The sequence below is a fragment of the Coregonus lavaretus genome (assembly GCF_964263955.1).
Source record: "Coregonus lavaretus genome assembly, chromosome: 6".
NCBI lineage: Eukaryota > Metazoa > Chordata > Actinopteri > Salmoniformes > Salmonidae > Coregonus > Coregonus lavaretus.
This window is the reverse complement of record NC_139993.1, coordinates 24520333-24539818: the sequence shown is the minus strand read 5'-3', so window position 1 is coordinate 24539818 and position 19486 is coordinate 24520333. Positions and strand designations below refer to the sequence as shown.

Here is a 19486-nt window from a genome sequence, read left to right as displayed (position 1 = left end):
GATAAAAAAATATAGATCACGATTGACTTAGTTTAGACATTTCAAATATGGACAGTCCAGGGATATTTTACACCCAATGTTGATAAGAAAATACCATACCAGACACTTTTCTTTTAAAGACAATGAATTACATAAATTGGAAACGAATACAATAATAAGAGTAGGCTTATGCACAATCTGTAGCTGGAAATAGACCACTACTATTTCTGCAAGAATAGCTGAGTATCATCTTGCTTGGTCAATTGAAGTTAAGTGCTGTCTCTCTAGTTAATCATTGCTGTCTGAACTGTCAGCAAGGGGAACTGCCCCTCCCTACCTTCAGGTTATGCTCAAACCCTACACCCCAACCTGGTCTCAGAGCATTTTGTATTATTGTGTATGTACATTTGTGACTTCATTAAGTAGGATATGTTACATTTCATATTGTATCTATTCATTTGTGGATGTCCATCAACCATTTCTTATGATAAACACGAATTACAATTCGTATTTTATGTTACTAAATTTGAAAACGTACAATATGTTACGCATTTGCAAAACAAATAGTATCTTACGAATTCCAATTTGTTGTGGCTAACGTTAGCTAGGTGGTTAACGCTAACGTTAGCTAGCTGGATAACATTAGCTAGGCTAGGAGTTAGGGTTAAGTTTAGGGTTAAGATTAGGGTTAGGGGAAGGGTTAGCTAAAAGTGTTAAGGTTAGGGTTAGCTAACATGCTAAGTACAGTCGAAGTCGGAAGTTTACATACACCTTAGCCAAATACATTTAAACTCAGTTTTTCAAATTTCCTGAAACTTAATTCTAGTAAAAATCCCCTGTCTTAGGTCAGTTAGGATCACCACTTTATTTTAAGAATGTGAAATGTCAGAATAATAGTAAAGAGAATGATTTATTTCAGCTTTTATTTATTTAATCACATTCCCAGTGGGTCAGAAGTTTACATACACACAATTAGTATTTGGTAGCATTGCCTTTAAATTGTTTAACTTGGGTCAAACGTTTCGGGTAGCCTTCCACAAGCTTCCCACAATAAGTTGGCTGAATTTTGGCCCATTCCTCCTGACAGAGCTGGTGTAACTGAGTCAGGTTTGTAGGCCTCCTTGCTCGCACACGCCTTTTCAGTTCTGCCCACACATTTTCTATAGGATTGAGGTCAGGGCTTTGTGATGGCCACTCCAATACCTTGACTTTCTTGTCCTTAAGCCATTTTGCCACAACTTTGGAAGTATGCTTGGGGTCATTGTCCATTTGGAAGACCCATTTGCGACCAAGCTTTAACTTCCTGACTAATGTCTTGAAATGTTGCTTCAATATATCCACATGATTTACCTTCCACATGATGCCATCTATTTTGTGAAGTGCACCAGTTCCTCCTGCAGCAAAGCAACCCCACAGCATGATGCTGCCATCCCCGTGCTTCACGGTTGGGATGGTGTTCTTCGGCTTGCAAGCTTCTCCCTTTTTCCTCCAAACATAACAAAGGTCATTATGGCCAAACAGTTCTATTTTTGTTTCATCAGACCAGAATACATTTCTCCAAAGAGTACGATTTTTGTCCCCATGTGCATTTGCAAACCGTAGTCAGGCTTTTTTATGGCGGTTTTGGAGCGGTGGCTTCTTCCTTGCTGAGCAGCCTTTTAGGTTATGTCGATATAGGACTCGTTTTATTGTGGATATAGATACTTTTGTATCTGTTTCTTCCAGCATCTTCACAAGGTCCTTTGCTGTTGTTCTGGGATTGATTTGCACTTTTCGCACCAAAGTACGTTCTTCTCTAGGAGACAGAACGCTTCCCCTTCCTGAGCGGTATGACGGCTGCGTGGTCCCATGGTGATTATACTTGCGTACTATTGTTTGTACAGATGAACGTGGTACCTTCAGGCATTTGGAAATTGCTCCCAAGGATGAACCAGACTTGTGGAGGTCTACACATTTTTTTCTGAGGTCTTGGCTGATATATGTGTTGTCGAGACAACGATGCTGATATGCTGGGTTGATAAGAAATCCGCTGACACTGTACTTTGATTATAAAGGTTTATTATATCAAAAGATTTCAGCGTCAATTTACAGACTTTTGCAGAGTCTGGAGAACAACTAACCCAATCTCAAATATGATTATTCTCTCCGTCCTTTGTTCCAACATGGTATATATCCTATGTAACATAAAATGGCATGTCTTGAATAGACCAATCCCTGGCCTCTCACATATCCAAGTGTTCTCTATTTCAGTGGGGCCCTATAGTAATGCTTTCCAGATGTTTCAGCAAGGCAGAGTAAAGTTCATTTAACCAACAATATGAAAACCTCAGCCAAAGCTATAAATTGTTCAGATACTACAGATATTTTGATTTTCCCATGATGTCAAGCAAAGAGGCACTGAGTTTGAAGGTATTTCCCCCCTTCGAGACTAATTAAGTCTCGAAAACAAAAATAATAGGATTATGACAAATAACAATTTTTATTACATCAGGCTTATTGAGTAACTTTAGCAATAAAACAAAAAGTATGTAGTGTAAACAAATTGCTATGGAGTGTAAGAGCGAAAAACCTGTCTGGCAGCTTTCTTTCCAAATATCCATCAATCAATCAAGACAGTAAAATTCTATCACGGCCCCTCTGCCCCAGCCGACCACCTAAGTACTCCAGATCAATTTATAAATCTTTATCAATGCATTTTAAGCTATGATGCAATCGAATACACATGAAAGCCTCAGAAAAAAAAATACCATCAAAAACCCCTCCACATTCAGGCTGGTCAACCCATCGGACCCTCCTGTGGATTCTCTCTGTCCCTGCCTAGACCCAATATCCCTAAGCATCCACGAAAAAAACAAAAACATCTGAGGTCCCCACATGTACCCAACAACAGAAAACATCATTCTTCAAACAATTAATACAGAAAGAATATGACAGAAATTATGTATTACACATGCAAATATGTATATAAATCATTGCAGACACTGGAATGTAGTCCACTACACTGCAGCTCCTCAGCAGTGTCGACTTTCAATGCAACGTTGATGATGGAATCTGAACATTTCCACACCTTCCTTGTTCAACTTTCTCCAGTCCATTCATATTGTCCATGTTTGAGTATTTGAATCCCCTCTACACATTCCCCATATGCTTCTGGAAGAAAAGAAAACACCAACCAGTATCTTTTGCAAAGCAACACATGAAAATTAAAACATTAATATCAAAAATAATATCAAAATAATATATACAATTAATCACATTCCATTTCCCCACTAAATCTCACAACAACATGCAAAGAAATGTGAAAATTATCACACAATCAGATATTCCAAATTTCCTAGAGTTACTTCAACCCTAGTTTTCGTAACGTTTTGGTCTGACTTTTTTCCTAATTTTTGAAAAATCAATTTCACTGATCTATCCACAAAACCTGTTCCCATTATCTGAGGATATTTGATCGGGAAATCCCCACCTGCTTATGACTTCTTTACACAAAAACTTGGCAACCCACTTAGCTTCTTTTTGCTTGGTTGCACAGGCCTCCTGCCATCGTGAAAATCTATCTACAACCACCAGCATATATCTTTTCCCTTCAACTGGTTTTATCATATCAACAAAGTCGATAACCAACTCACGCATAGGACCTCTCAGTGTTTGAATGTAACCAGGAAGAACAGTCACACCCCTGCGAACATATAATTTTTCAGACAGATTGTGCACCTGCCTATGACATAGTCAACCTTTTCTAGCAAATATGGTGCCCAAAAACCATACTCCTTTGTGATCTTTCTCCTAACCTCCCCTCTTGCAACATTAGCTAACCCATGTGCTTCCTGAATCATCAGACCTAATAGGTCTAGAGGTTGGTTTCTCCAAAAACCAGTAGCATCTTTGACAGCACCTCGGTCTAGCCATAACTGTTTGTCAATCGTAGAAGCAGCTTCCTGCATCAAAATCACATCCTTAAGCGCAATTTTGTCTTCCAAGTCCACTCCATGAGTGACCAGAAAAACCTTGCCCAATTTGTCCGCTCCTGTGACGGCTTTTGCAGCTTCATCAGCAGCTTTGTTCCCTTGTGTGACTTTTGACACATCTGTTTTATGAGCTGCACACTTAGCTATCGCTATCTCTTTAGGCTTCATCATAGCATGCAACAGTTTCATTATTTGTGCATGATGTTGTATCGGAGAACCATCCGTTTTCTTAAACCCTCGACCTTTCCACACTGCTCCAAACAAATGACATACACTATGTGCATATGCAGAATCATTATATATCATCACTCGCTTTCCTTCTGCTAACAAACACGCTTCTGTTAGCCCCACAAGTTCAGCAAGTTGTGCTAATGCAGGCTGTGGTATTACTTCAGCCTTTTCAACAACAAATCCGGTTCCTTGGGCTTTAACTACTGCATAGCCAGCACACAATTTATCTCCCACACGATAACAAGACCCATCAGTCCAATACTCCAGGTCTGCCTCACGTAATGGAAGGGCTTGCAAATCTGATCTAAGCCTCGAGTATTTCTCTGCTTCTTGAACACAATCATGTGACTCACCATCCTCTGAAGTTGGCAAGTTCTCGGCTGGATTCACCGTATCACACCTCACTTGTCATGAACCCTGCGTCCTGAGTCTGATCCTGCCTGTGTTGCCGTTTTTCTGCTCTGAATCTCCTGTTTCCTGAAGGTTCCTGAACGCACCCTGTCCGGTTGCCGGGCGACGTTGCTAGGCGGGTGATCTCTCGATTACCCGCACCTGCTTCTCATCAGCTTCGGCACACCTGGTCCTGATCATCACCCCTTCATAAGCTCTGACCTGACATCCATTCCCTGCCGGATCGTTAGCCATGAACAGTATGTTTTGTCAGCGTATCAGCCTCTGAGTTACTAGCGTTAGTTTTGTTGTTTTGCACCTTGTTGACCTGCCGTGTACTTACCTCCGTTTTTTTCTGTCTACAGTCATTCGCCCGGAACCTTCACCCAACCCCTGCCTGGTTGTCGGCGGCTGCCGTGCCATCATTGGATCTGCCACTTCACCTCCACCAACTCATCTCCGCCGCCCGCTCAGTCTCCTGGATTATTCTGCATCTTTTCTTTGAATCTGTTAATAAATACTCACCTTCGTTCAATTCACCTTGTCCTGGTCTGCTTCTGGGTTCTGTCGTAGAGAAGCGTGACATCACTAGGGTGACATCTTCCTGCTCTAAGAGCCTATGATAGTCTCTGAGCCTAGGCATAGTCAATGTATATTTTCCATAGTTAAGAAGATTTCTGAGACTATGATGGGTAAGGATTGTTACTGGGTAACCCATCATAACAGATGATGCTTTGTCATACATTGAATATACTCCCACCATTGCTCTGTAGCACACTGGTAGCCCTAGTTCTACTTCTGAATAGGCAGTAGAGTAGTAGGAAATAGGTGGAGGATTCGTCCCTGTACCTGTCGGCTGACAAAGAACTGCACATGCATATTTACCTCCAGTAGAAGTAGACACATATAACAAGACATTCTTAGAGTAGTCTGGTAGTGTGAGTGCAGGTGCCTCCTGTAACCTCTGTTTGATCGTTTCAAATGCCACAAGGCCTTCTTGTGTCCAGGAAAGATTGCTATGGAGTTGACCATTCCCAGTATCCTTAACCATAGCTCTCAAAGGTCCCTACTTCATTCACTGCTCTCAAATCATGAACCATACGATAAGTCTCATCGGGTTTCTTCAAAGGCAACAAAGGTGTGTTACTCTGAGGATTTTTTATTGTCTTCAAAACACCTGCTTTCGAAAGTCCTTCAATTTGTGGTTCGATCCCTTGGATTGCTTCATCTTTCAATGGATACTGATTCTTCTAAGGAGGTCTGGCTCCTGGTCGAAGTTCAACTTTCACTGGTTGGGCTGATTTCACAAGTCCAATATTGGCACTGTGTTGAGACCACAAACCTTCTGGAACTTGTTGCAACATCTTTCATAGGGTCTGAATCCATCTTCGCACTGCAAATAGACTCATGTGTCATCCGTACAGCTTGTGGCTGTCCTTGTCCTTGAGCCGAAATCACGATTTTGAGAAATCGCTGATCTTCACTCCTCCAAATCGCCAAATTCTCTTTTATTGGTACGAAAACAGCTTTCTCTGCTTCTGTCATCATTTCTCCTATATGCTTCTGCTCATAGTCTTCAGAAACCAACAAGGTCACATGTGGCACACTCTTCTCAATCTCAAATTCTTTATCCAGATAATCGTCTGTGTTTATCTTCATAGCTGCTCCTTGTGGTCCTAAAATTATGCAACATGAGTTGAGTTGAACTTTCTTTGGTTGATGACTCAACCATTCCTCTGAGTTCGATTAGGCAGCATTCTTGAAATACTTGAGCGTACAATGAAATGGATATTCAGGAAGCCTCGCATCTGGCATGTTTGCCACAATGAATTTCTCCCATATCTTAGCCTGTTTCAAAAAATCTGCACTGAGATTTCCAATCCAAAATACTGAAGAAGAGTCAATCAACAATTGGTAAACCTTTTCTTTTGGCACTTCTACCAGACAGCAATCTGGCGTGCATTTTATTGTACAATTCAATCTACACAATGCATCTCTTCCCAACAATGCAATAGGTGTATGTTCCTATACCAGTATGGGTATTGTAATTTTCTGATTTTCATAGCAGAGCTCAATTGGTTCCGTAAGAGGAATCAGCTGTTTCACTCCCTCAAATCCAATTGTCCTAATTAGTTGATTGGACATAGTGTGATGTGTAGCATCTTCAGGCCTAACACAGTTGAAAGCAGCTCCGCTATCCGCCATCACTTCCAATGGTTGGTCGTTTACTTTCACCTCAATTGTTCTATCTTTTTCCGGTCCTGATGCTACTAGCTGACACCCCCCTTTCGGATCTTCTGGGCACCTCTAGAATCCTTGCTCCGGGCCCCTATAAGGGTTTACCAGTCCTCCAAATGATCTTGACTGGCCCCTGTATCTTCCTCTGAAATTCCCTCTGGTGTTTCCCCCTGGCCCATTACACTAACGGGCAAAGTGACCAACCTGTCCACAATTATAACACACTTCTGAAGATTGCTGGAAGTATGGATTAAATCTTCCTCCTCTTCCTAAACCTTCTCGTCCTCTTCCTCTCCAATTCTGTGTCTGTCCAGAAACTGGCTGGGGATATGAAACAACTGGTCCCACTAGTGGTGGCTGGTACAATTGCAGTTGGAACTGGTTCGGTTGAAGCTGTGGCAGTGATTGTTGATTTGGTGAACACTGATTCTGCATAACCAAAGCCTGTTTCTTCTCCGTCTTTTTATTCTCCACCAGTTGTATTTGATTGAGTTTTCTGAGAGTTTCTTGGTCCTGTTCTTTCTGGTTGTGTTCCTTTTTCCTGTATAGATCCACTTGATGGGCTATATGATCTGTATAGACACCTTTTGCCATGCTTCCAAGTCCAACCACCTCTGCCAGTTTGCTCCTTACTGGTGAGGGCAGCCCCATCTGCAGTTTAGCTCGCAAAATGGACTGCTCTATTTGACTCACATCTGGATCATTTCCGGTAATATTTCTCCACACTTGATGAACTCTTGACACATAGCCTCTCGGATTTTCTTGTTGTCCTAGTGGGTCAATCAGAATGTTGTCAGGATGCACATTTGTTGGAAACGTATCTTTCAGTGCTCTCCACAGCCGATGTCTACTTGCAGCTAACAACTCAGGATCATTCACTGCAGTCCCCATATATCATTAAGTCCAGCTCTCTGAAACATTTCTTCCATACCTGGAATCCCAAGGAGATTAGCCAAATGTCTCTTAATGTCTCCTATGGCAGACTGTGTTCCCACCGTAATTTCTTCCAACTTAGAAATCCAAGGATATGCTCCATCTTGAAGAGTAGGCAGCTTCTCAAGTATATCTGACATATCGGTATTCTTCAAAGGCTTATACTCCAGATTCTGTCCTCTAATTATCACTGGCATCATCTTCTTACTTGTGCTCCCTTCATTGTAGGATAAAATCCTCTTGAACATGAAGCACCTTTAATCTCCAAATCTTCATCGCTGTCTCCATCTTCACTTTCATCAGAGATCAAATATCTTGTATCCTTGTTCTTCCAACTTCCATCACCCCTTATTTCCGCTCTGGCCAACCTCTGTCTGATCACAGGGTCATATCCACCCATGATCTCTTCTGAATCACTCTGATCATCATCATCATCATCTTCAAATTCCATCCTCCTGAACCTCACTCTACCCTTAGTTTCCAGACATGTCGTTTTCTTCTTACTTTTGGAGTTTGGATTCATCTTTATGGTCGTTTCTGCTTGTCCTCTCTCTATTATTTGTTCATCTTCATCTCTGATGCAATAATCACCCTCCTGAATGATCACTGGAAGTTGAGGATAGACATCCTTAAACTCTATTTCTTCCTCGTAAGGTGGGGGCCTTTTTGCTGAATCCGTATGTGAGAAAGGTGTATTGACTTCTGCCATTAGTTTTTCTGTTATCTTCACCTCTTTTGCCATTTTCTCTATACCTCTGTCTCTTTTATCTTTTGTATCTTTTATCCGTTTTTGTCAATGTCAGGCCAACGTTTATTCCATTTTCCAGATAACCTTGCAATACTATTAACTAATGGATTACTATTTTGTACTACATCAACAGGAGTAATTACTTTCATAGTTTTTATGTCCTTTTTCCCCATTGTAACAACTCTTTTATATTCCTTTATTGTAAAATATTGTATTATTATTATTATTTTAAACTAATTAATTTGTAAACCAAAAATGTTTTTCTTCTACCAAATTATTGATTAGTGGCAATCTTACCACATCCGATAAAGAAAGGTAAAGGAAACTAGTCAACTTCAGAGCAATCAAAAAAGAAAGACCTGTAATCTAGCAACACTACAGCACCCACAAACCAATTGCTTAATAAGCACCCAATCACTTTAATTTTACAGAATAATCTCAGTGCTGGATTTCCAACACAACTCTAATCAAAACAACCCATGCACAAAAAAACCCTAATGTGCAATTCTCAATTACATCAATTGATCAGTCTGTTGCCAAGTCCCTGCTAAATGGTCACAACATGAAATATTCTATGCATACACAATGTATATATTATATCCTGTAGGGGAAAGTAAGTTTGTAGATAGAACAGTACTGGCCTTAATTGGACTGGATCCGGGGCAGCACACGATGTCGCGTGACGCACTGGTCAGCACCTCCTCTCTCTCTGTCTCCTCCTTCTCGTTTCTCACATCACAGGAGAACAAAAGAAACAGACAACATTTAGTCTTTTATGCACTCACTGGGTTATTTCAACCATACAATACCCTTTTAGACATACCTATGTTCACATTCGCGCTAAGAAATAAGCAAACAGCTTAAATCAGGAATATTATAAATAGCGCAATAATATTTTATTTTATTTATTTATTTTTATTTTTTTATCCGTCAACATAGCTCTCATTTATAAATTCAATCAATCTCAATCAAATAGGTTCATAGTTAAGCAACAGCCACTTTAACAAACATAATACTTGATTGTGTGTACTCAAAGTCTCCCCCTTTCTTTTTCAGCTCTAAGTCTGCGTCTCCCAGCAGCTCAGTGCAGGCAGGGGAGTGGCATATTTGCTCTGTGTAACTCTAAACTCATAAAATTCCACACATGCGCAGCTCATTTACTAGTGTGATTTCAAGGTGAGAGGAGCTCTCCCACAGTAACTTTTCTCTAAGTCAAACAGCAGACAGACCAGCTGTCCCTCCGTTCTTTCCAACACAGACAAACAGTAACACTGAACAAAACGCACAAACCAACACAAAACATAGAACACAAATCCTACTTCGAAGTTTCTTAACTTTACTATCTTCACTTATTCTAATCTGCAGATTTATAGTTATTTTCTTATCCATTACAAATCCTCTCTATACAATCAGAACGTCCTCCCGGGGGCTCATAGTTTTTAACAATCATAACGTCCTCCCGGGGGCTCATAGATTTTAACAATCATAACGTTCTCTCAAATGGAGACTCATAAGGTTTTAACCGTAATTAACACACACTCTCCTTTTCTCACACACACATAATCAACAAGAATGCATCCATTCATACTGCATGCTTCCGTCGCTCCTATTTCCTTTATAGTCCTTCCTAAATTTGTGCTACCTTGAGTTGCAGATATTCAATGAGAGGCTACTTCGGACATATACCTCGTCAACTATATACCGAGAGGTAACATACAATTGAATGTATATTCTACAATCTCACAGTTCCTTGAACACCTCAAAATTCACCTAGTGACTCTCCAGGATTTGTGGCCCATCTAATGATCGCCTCGTTTGAGGGCTTCCGTAGATCAGCGACGTCCTAACAGTATACATTTTCCTTAGTTCCTTGTCCTATTCCTTCATTCTATTCCTTTTCCCTTTAATTTTATTCAAGCCAATTTCCCTGGGCCCAGTGATCCTTAGATCTTGTATTATATTCACACTCCCCCCTGTTTGCGTTGTTTTCAACGCAAACAACTTTAGAAATTTAGAATGAATTCTCATCCCACAGCAAATTACAGCAAAGCGCACACACAAGTTCTTAACGGTGCATCCCCCAACGCACACACAGGCACACGAACTGACCAGTGCCCAAAGTTGTGAGAAAGCTCACCCTTATCTGCCGGACTCTGAAGCGAGAGTCAGCTCGGAGCCCATGATGCAACGCTGAAATAGACGCAACACGTCCCAAAATCCTCGTCGCCAATTACTGTGGTGTCGAGACAACGATGCTGATATGCTGTGTTGATAAGAAATCCGCTGACACTGTACTTTGATTATAAAGGTTTATTATATCAAAAGATTTCAGCGTCAATTTACAGACTTTTGCAGAGTCTGGAGAACAACTAACCCAATCTCAAATATGATTATTCTCTCCGTCCTTTGTTCCAACATGGTATATATCCTATGTAACATAAAATGGCGTGTCTTGAATAGACCAATCCCTGGCCTCTTACATATCCAAGTGTCCTCTATTTCAGGGGGCCCCTATAGTAATGCTTTCCAGATGTTTCAGCAAGGCAGAGTAAAGTTCATTTAACCAACAATATGAAAACCTCAGCCAAAGCTATAAATTGTTCAGATACTACAGATATTTTGATTTTCCCATGATGTCAAGCAAAGAGGCACTGAGTTTGAAGGTAGGCCTTAAAATACATCCACAGGTACACCTCCAATTGACTGAAATGATGTCAATTAGCCTATCAGAAGCTTCTAAAGCCATGACATCATTTTCTGGAATTTTCCAAGCTGTTTAAAGGCACAGTCAACTTAGTGTATGTAAACTTCTGACCCACTGGAATTGTTATACAGTGAATTATAAGTGAAATAATCTGTCTGTAAACAACTGTTGAAAAAATCACTTGTGTCATGCACAAAGTAGATGTCCTAACTGACTCGCCAAAACTATAGTTTGTTAACAAGACATTTGTGGAGTGGTTGAAAAACAAGTTTTAATGACTCCAACCTAAGTGTATGTAAACTTCTGACTTCAACTGTATGAAATAACACATATGGAATGATGTAGTAACCAAAAAAGTTCTTGAAATAGTTACCCTTTGCCTTGATGACAGCTTTGCACTCTCTTGGCATTGCCATTGGATGCACCGAGTCACATCAGTAGAAATCCCATGCAGCCTTGTTACATAATGTGCGGGAGCAGTGGTCGGGAGAGGTTGTGTTTTCTCTAGCAGGAGGTAAGCTTGGCTTCTTATATGGTGTTGAGTAAAGCTTATTTAGATTGTAGGTAGGTAGTTGTAGTTAGGTATTGTAGGTAGCTTATTTAGGTAGTTATTGTAGGTAATTATTGTAGGTAAGTAGGTAAGTATTGTATACGGCGGAGCCCGGCGAAGCACGAGGCTAGCTAACCCACTACCTAGACCAATAAAGCTAGCTAGCTAGCGGGTAGCTACTGGTAACTTTTAGCAATGGTGGATAGTTGTTTCCAATGTTATTTCACGCTTAAGAGTACCTGTAATTAAGCCAGCTAGCTACCTACCATTCAGCTGTTTTTCTAACCTCATTATCTGAGGCATTAACGTTAGGTAGTTAGTAGCTACTGTACTTAATTACAGCTACTGATTGCAGAAGACAAATGTCTTCTTGTCTGCCACCCAGACAGCTGGCGTCGGGTAAGTTTGGCTTTATACATAGCTTGGGCTTTGTCGAGTAAGGCTTAAATTATGTATTTAGATTGTAGTTAGGTATTGTAGGTAGGCATCGTGGGCTGTTGTGGGTAGTTATTGTAGGTTAGCATTGTATTCGGCGGTGCCGGGTGTAGCACGAAGCTAGCTAGCTAGCTAACTCACCTCCTGGAGTAGCTATTAGCAACGGTAGCAACTAGATACAATATCCTTTTAGCCAGCTACATTTGTTCGCAGCGCCGCCGTTTTTCAAACAAAGTCAACACAGCAGCCATTGCTAGCTAGCCAACACGACCAGCTAGCTGTACTGTAGCAGCTAAATACAATATATTTGTGCTAGCTAGCCAACGTTTAATTATTGCTGCGTTATGAAAGGAACTAGACACGGACACGAATTATCTGTTTAGTGTGTTAACACACTATTGGTAGTTTGTTGTAACCAAGTATTGGTGCTAAACTGTGTGTTATTGGATGCTAGCATGCTAGTTAGCTATGGCGTCATAGTTAGCTAGCTGAATAAAGTAAGTTGAGTCTATTCCTTGAAACATTGAACCGCTGTAGTTCACAACAATTCTAATTTCTAAAGTGGAAGTTGGGAGAGTTTTTATTCGGGTGGTTCAGTGATACAATTATAGTTTCTGAGGTGGAAGTTGGGTGAGTTATATTTGGGAGTTTTGGTGAGGGAGGCCCTACTCTCTCCTTTCCCAGATGTTTAGTTCATTTCATTCCGATCTCCTCTGCATTATTGTAGCCATTTGCTACAGCCTGTCAACTATGCCTCTGCCTATCCCTGTTCTCTCCTCTCCGCACAGGCTACACAAACGCCTCACACCGCGTGGCTGCTGCCTCTCTAACCTGGTGGTCCCTGCACGCACCCCACACCTGGAGTTCCAGGTCTCAGGCAGCCTCTGGAACTGCCGTTCTGCTGCCAACAAGGCTGACTTCATCCCAGCCTATGCTAACCTCCAGTCCCTCGACTTCCTGGCGCTGACGGAAACATGGATTACCACTGAAAACACTGCTACTCCTACTGCTCTCTCCTCGTCTGACCATGTGTTCTCGCATACCCCGAGAGCATCTGGTCAGAGGGGTGGTGGCACAGGAATCCTCATCTCTCCCAAGTGGACATTCTCAATTTTTCCCCTAACCCATCTGTCTATCTCCTCATTTGAATTCCATGCTGTCACAGTCACTAGCCCATTTAAGCTTAATATCCTTGTCATCTATCGCCCTCCAGGTTCCCTTGGAGAGTTCATCAATGAGCTTGACGCCTTGATAAGTTCCTTTCCTGAGGATGGCTCACCCCTCACAGTTTTGGGGGATTTCAACCTCCCTACGTCTACATTTGACTCATTTCTCTCTGCCTCCTTCTTTCCACTCCTCTCCTCTTTTGACCTCACCCTCTCACCGTCCCCCCCTACTCACAAGGCAGGCAATACGCTTGACCTCATCTTTACTAGATGCTGCTCTTCTACTAATCTCACTGCAACTCCCCTCCATGTCTCCGACCACTACTTTGTATCCTTTTCTCTCTCGCTCTCCTCCAACACTACTCACTCTGCCCCTACACAGATGGTAATGCGCCGCCGCAACCTTCGCTCTCTCTCTCCCACTACTCTCTCCTCTTCCATCCTATCATCTCTTCCCTCTGCTCAATCCTTCTCCCTCCAATCTCCTGATTCTGCCTCCTCAACCCTCCTCTCCTCCCTTTCTGCATCCTTATACTCTCTGTGTCCCCTATCCTCCCGGCCGGCTCGGTCCTACCCTCCAGCTCCGTGGCTTGATGACTCATTGCGAGCTCACAGAACAGAGCTCCGGGCAGCGGAGCGGAAATGGAAGAAAACTAAACTCCCTGCCGACCTGGCATCTTTTCACTCCCTCCTCTCTACATTTTCTTCATCTGTTTCTGCTGCTAAGGCCACTTTCTACCACTCTAAATTCCAAGCATCTGCCTCTAACCCTAGGAAGCTCTTTGCCACATTCTCCTCCCTGCTGAATCCCCCCCCCCCCCCCCCCCCCCCTCCTCTCTCTCTGTTGATGACTTCGTCAACCACTTTGAAAAGAAGGTTGACGACATCCGATCCTCGTTTGTTAAGTCTAATGATACTGCTGGTCCTGCTCACACTGCCCTACCCTATGCTTTGACTTCTTTCTCCCCTCTCTCTCCAGATAAAATCCTGCGACTTGTGACTGCAGGCCGCCCAGCAACCTGCCCGCTTGACCCCATCGCTTCCTCTCTTCTCCAGACCATCTCCGGTGACCTTCTCCCCTACCTCACCTCGCTTATCAACTCATCCTTGACCGCTGGCTATGTCCCTTCCGTCTTCAAGAGAGCGAGAGTTGCACCCCTTCTCAAAAAACCAACACTCGATCCCACTGATGTCAACAACTACAGACCAGTATCCCTTCTTTCTTTTCTTTCCAAAACTATTGAGCGTGCCGTCTTTAGCCAACTCTCTTGCTATCTCTCTCAGAATGACCTTCTTGATCCAAACCAGTCAGGTTTCAGGACTGGTCATTCAACTGAGACTGCTCTTCTCTGTGTCACGGAGGCTCTCCGCACTGCTAAAGCTAACTCTCTCTCCTCTGCTCTTGTCCTTCTAGACCTGTCTGCTAACTTTGATACTGTGAACCATCAGATCCTCCTCTCCACCCTCTCCGAGCTGGGCATCTCCGGCGCGGCTCACTCCTGGATTGCGTCCTACCTGACCGGTCGCTCCTACCAAGTGGCGTGGCGAGAAGCTGTCTCCGCACCACGTGCTCTCACCACTGGTGTCCCCCAGGGCTCAGTTCTAGGCCCTCTCCTATTCTCCCTATACACCAAGTCACTTGGCTCTGTCATATCCTCACATGGCCTCTCCTATCATTGCTACGCTGACGATACACAACTAATCTTCTCCTTTCCCCCTTCTGATAACCAGGTGGCGAATCGCATCTCTGCATGTCTGGCAGACATATCAGTATGGATGACGGATCACCACCTCAAGCTGAACCTTGGCAAGACGGAGCTGCTCTTCCTCCCGGGGAAGGACTGCCCGTTCCATGATCTCGCCATCACGGTTGACAACTCCGTTGTGTCCTCCTCCCAGAGTGCGAAGAGCCTTGGCGTGACCCTGGACAACACCCTGTCGTTCTCCGCTAACATCAAGGCGGTGACCCGATCCTGCAGGTTCATGCTCTACAACATTCGGAGAGTACGACCCTGCCTTACACAGGAAGCGGCACAGGTCCTAATCCAGGCACTTGTCATTTCCCGTCTGGATTACTGCAACTCGCTGTTGGCTGGGCTCCCTGCCTGTGCCATTAAACCCCTACAACTCATCCAGAATGCCGCAGCCCGTCTGGTGTTCAACCTTCCCAAGTTCTCTCATGTCACCCCGCTCCTCCGCACACTCCACTGGCTTCCAGTTGAAGCTCGCATCTGTTACAAGACCATGGTGCTTGCCTATGGAGCTGTGAGGGGATCGGCACCTCTGTACCTTCAGGCTCTGATCAGTCCCTACACCCAACCGAGGGCATTGCGTTCATCCACCTCTGGCCTGCTGGCTCCCCTTCCTCTGCGGAAGCATAGTTCCCGCTCAGCCCAGTCAAAACTGTTCGCTGCTCTGGCACCCCAATGGTGGAACAAGCTCCCTCACGACGCCAGGACAGCGGAGTCACTCACCACCTTCCGGAGACATTTGAAACCCCACCTCTTTAAGGAATACCTGGGATAGGATAAAGTAATCCTTCTACCCCCCCATCCCCCCCCCCCCCCCCCCCCCCCCAAAAAAAAAAAAAAAAAAAAAAAACATATTGTAAAGTGGTTATCCCACTGGCTATAGGGTGAATGCACCAATTTGTAAGTCACTCTGGATAAGAGCGTCTGCTAAATGACGTAAATGTAAATGTAAATGTAAGTTCAAACACTGGAATGTGTGATGTAATCTACACCTCGGTTAGGCTGATATAACTCCTTTCGTTTAAAGATTTTCAATTTTAGTGTCTATATAGCCTACACTTTCTCGTTCAGAACTTCTAACACGGGTGGGATTTAGGGATGGGTGTTTTTTCGTGACAATAACCACCGATTTGACAGCTCCAATGCTATTACACCTCCAACATCGCCTAAACCAAAGCAATGATTATGCTATGCAGTTGTCGGTTATCGCGGGTTAACGCTGAACGGATTTAATCTAGGCCTAAGTCAAAGCAACTAAATAACTAGGGCTTTACAATGATGGTGAAAACTTGAAATGTTGGGGATAAAATGAAATGGTGGGTTAAAATCCTCCTAGAAGTCGGACTAACATGACATGCCAAAGCTGGGATTTTCTGGGAAAACAACATTTATTTTTATGAAAAGACACTACTATTCAAATGTTTTACAGGGTTTAGTTTAGTTACAGCATCGCTGTATGTGTTTTATCCAAATGTACACACATAATGTCACAAGGTTGTCGAAGGCTCTATTTGTGTAACGACCAGGGCCATAGCTACATGCTCTATGAGGACACGGAGGTCCGGACCTCGGTAATATTTTAGATTTTTGTTTTGTTTAGTAACTCAGTCGGGGTCTCAACTTACTGTTGAGAGTTAGAATAGTAGAATACACAAAGTGCAATTTCGAAACTTGGTTGAGCATCAGCAGTTTTCCTCTTGTTATATGTCACTCACTAGCTATGTTTACATCCAATTGGCAACAGATTTTCATGCGAATATTCTAGAATCCATATAAACAAAATATGCACATTTTCCCACCAGTGGTATGTTTCCAGCAAATGGACTAGTTGCGGAAAAAAATCAGTGCGTGATGACGTAGCGCACACAAAATGTACTTTTTCGCTTACGTTTTCATATACCGAATAAACATCTAAAATTCAATATGTTGCCATTGCATTTTTAACTCTACTGATAGTTTTGTCACAAAATTGTTGCGTTGAATAGCAAATGTGCCTACTCTGGTCTTGGCACCTGCGCTCTAGCCAACAGCTTGCAGATACAGTGTGGGTAGGCTGTGCGGATTGGCTAGACTACATGAGATTATTATTAAGCGCAATAATATTTCTCAAACGGCAGTCATATCACATTTCAGGAGAAGACCCAGATGCAGACAGTGTTGAAGTAACAAAAGTTTATTACAAAAACAGGGGGCAGGCAAACGACAGGTCAAGGGCAGGCAGAGGTCAGTAATCCAGATCAGAGTCCAAAAGGTACAGAACGGCAGGCAGTCTCAGGGTCAGGGCAGGCAAAATGGTCAAAACCGGGAAAACTAGAAAACAGGAACATGAGAAAGACAGGCGCAAGGGGGAAAACCACTGGTAAGCTTGACGAAACAAAACAAACTGGCAACAGACAAACAGAGAACACAGGTATAAATACACTGGGGATAATGGGGAAGATGGGCGACACCTGGAGGGGGTGAAGACAATCACAAAGACAGGTGAAAAATATCAGGGTGTGACAGGTCAAGCATCGATCATCATGCTATCAGAATAAGACCCTCTGTATTTGTTGGGAAGCAGCATCAAGCTCATCACTGTGCACTTTCACCACCCTGTGTAGTTCATCATAATTTATTTAATCTGTAGCCTAATAAACTGCATGGATTCCTGAGTCGTAGTGGGAGGACCACACACATCATCACGTGACTCCGTTTCCACCGCCATTTCCCGTATAATTTATTCTACAGACACAAAAAGATCCCACAATTACACCGAAACATCCTGTTTCCATCACAGCTGGGTCTGCGGACAGATTATTTTATGAATATTACTAACAACAACAGATTAAATTAATTTGGGCCAAGGGATCCGTGGAATAATATTAAAGGAGCTAAATTATATGTAATATTTTTGCATTGTAATTTCAGCAAATGTCCTTAATTTATGTAATACATAATCGTGGAATGAAAGTGTTTCACAATATTTTTCCCCCAAAAGAAATTTGGCCACACACAAAATTGCATTTTAATGTTGCAGCCTTATTGGTCAGCAAAATACAAAAAAAGTATCTTGTTGTGAAATTGACTGGGGCCGGCAAATCTCTTGTTGTTAAGTTGGCTGTGGCCAGCAAAGGGCAAACATCAAACATGTAGAAATTGCTCAGCCCCAGTCAATTTGACAACAAGAGACGGTCTTATTGACCAATAAGAAGGCTGCACCATTAGAATACAATTTTGTGTGTGCCCAATATTATTTTTTTGTAATAGATATTGTGAAACACTATCATTCCACTATTACTGTAGGTATATTAAGGACATTTTCTGAAATTACAATACAAAAATATTACATATAGTTCCTTTAATCTACAATGTATGTTTAACATTTAACATTTAAGTCATTTAGCAGATGCTCTTATCCAGAGCGACTTACAAATTGGTTCATTCAACTTAGGATAGCCAGTGTGACAACCACCCTTTTTTTTATAATGGGGGGGTAGAAGGATTACTGTTATACTATTCCAGGTATTCCTTAAAGAGGTAGGGTTTCAAGTGTCTCCGGAAGGTGGTCAGTGACTCCACTGTCCTGGCGTCGTGGGGGAGCTTGTTCCACCATTGAGGTGCCAGAGCAGCGAATAGCTTTGACTGGGATTAGCGGGAACTGTGCTTCCGTAGAGGTAGGGGGGCTAGCAGGCCAGAGGTGGATGAACGTAGTGCCCTCGTTTGGGTGTAGGGTCTGATCAGAGCCTGAAGGTAAGGAGGTGCCGTTCCCCTCACAGCTCCGTAGGCAAGCACCATGGTTTTGTAGTAGATGCAAGCTTCAACTGGAAGCCAGTGGAGTGTGCGGAGGAGCGGGGTGACATGAGAGAACTTGGGAAGGTTGAACACCAGACGGGCTGCAGCATTCTGGATAAGTTGTAGGGGTTTAATGGCACAGTCAGGGAGCCCAGCCAACAGCGAGTTGCAGTAATCCAGACGGGAGATGACAAGTGCCTGGATTAGGACCTGTGCCGCTATGTTCATAGCCCTTTCCTGCAGTCAAATTACCAAGTCGCCCTCTAGTGGCCTCATGGGTGGAATGTTATTAATATGTTTCATAATTTCATAATTAGTCAACATTCTTTTATTTTTTTACGCTGAAAATCCGTTGTTTGTCAAACGGTTTTGTTATATTTCCGTCTTCTGTGATGTACTGTATATAAAGTGTAATATTGGGATGCAAACTCAAAATTGAATACATTTCAACTCTATCTTACATGGTTGTCACGCCCTGATCGAGAGAACTCTCGTTGGTTGGGTCAGGGTGTGAGTTTTCTGTTGAGATCTAAGTTAGTGTATTTGTATGTGGTAGATCTAGGTTGTATTTCTATGTTTGGCCGGGTGTGATTGGGGATCATACTTAGGTAGCCGG

At 42.8% G+C, this 19486-nt stretch overlaps 1 pseudogene across 1 annotated transcript in view; it reads right to left on the bottom strand.

The window, feature by feature from the left end:
• LOC311130978 (PDZ domain-containing protein GIPC3-like) overlaps positions 1-19486 on the bottom strand; it is a 61202-nt pseudogene that overhangs the window by 21451 nt on the left and 20265 nt on the right. The window lies entirely within an intron of this gene.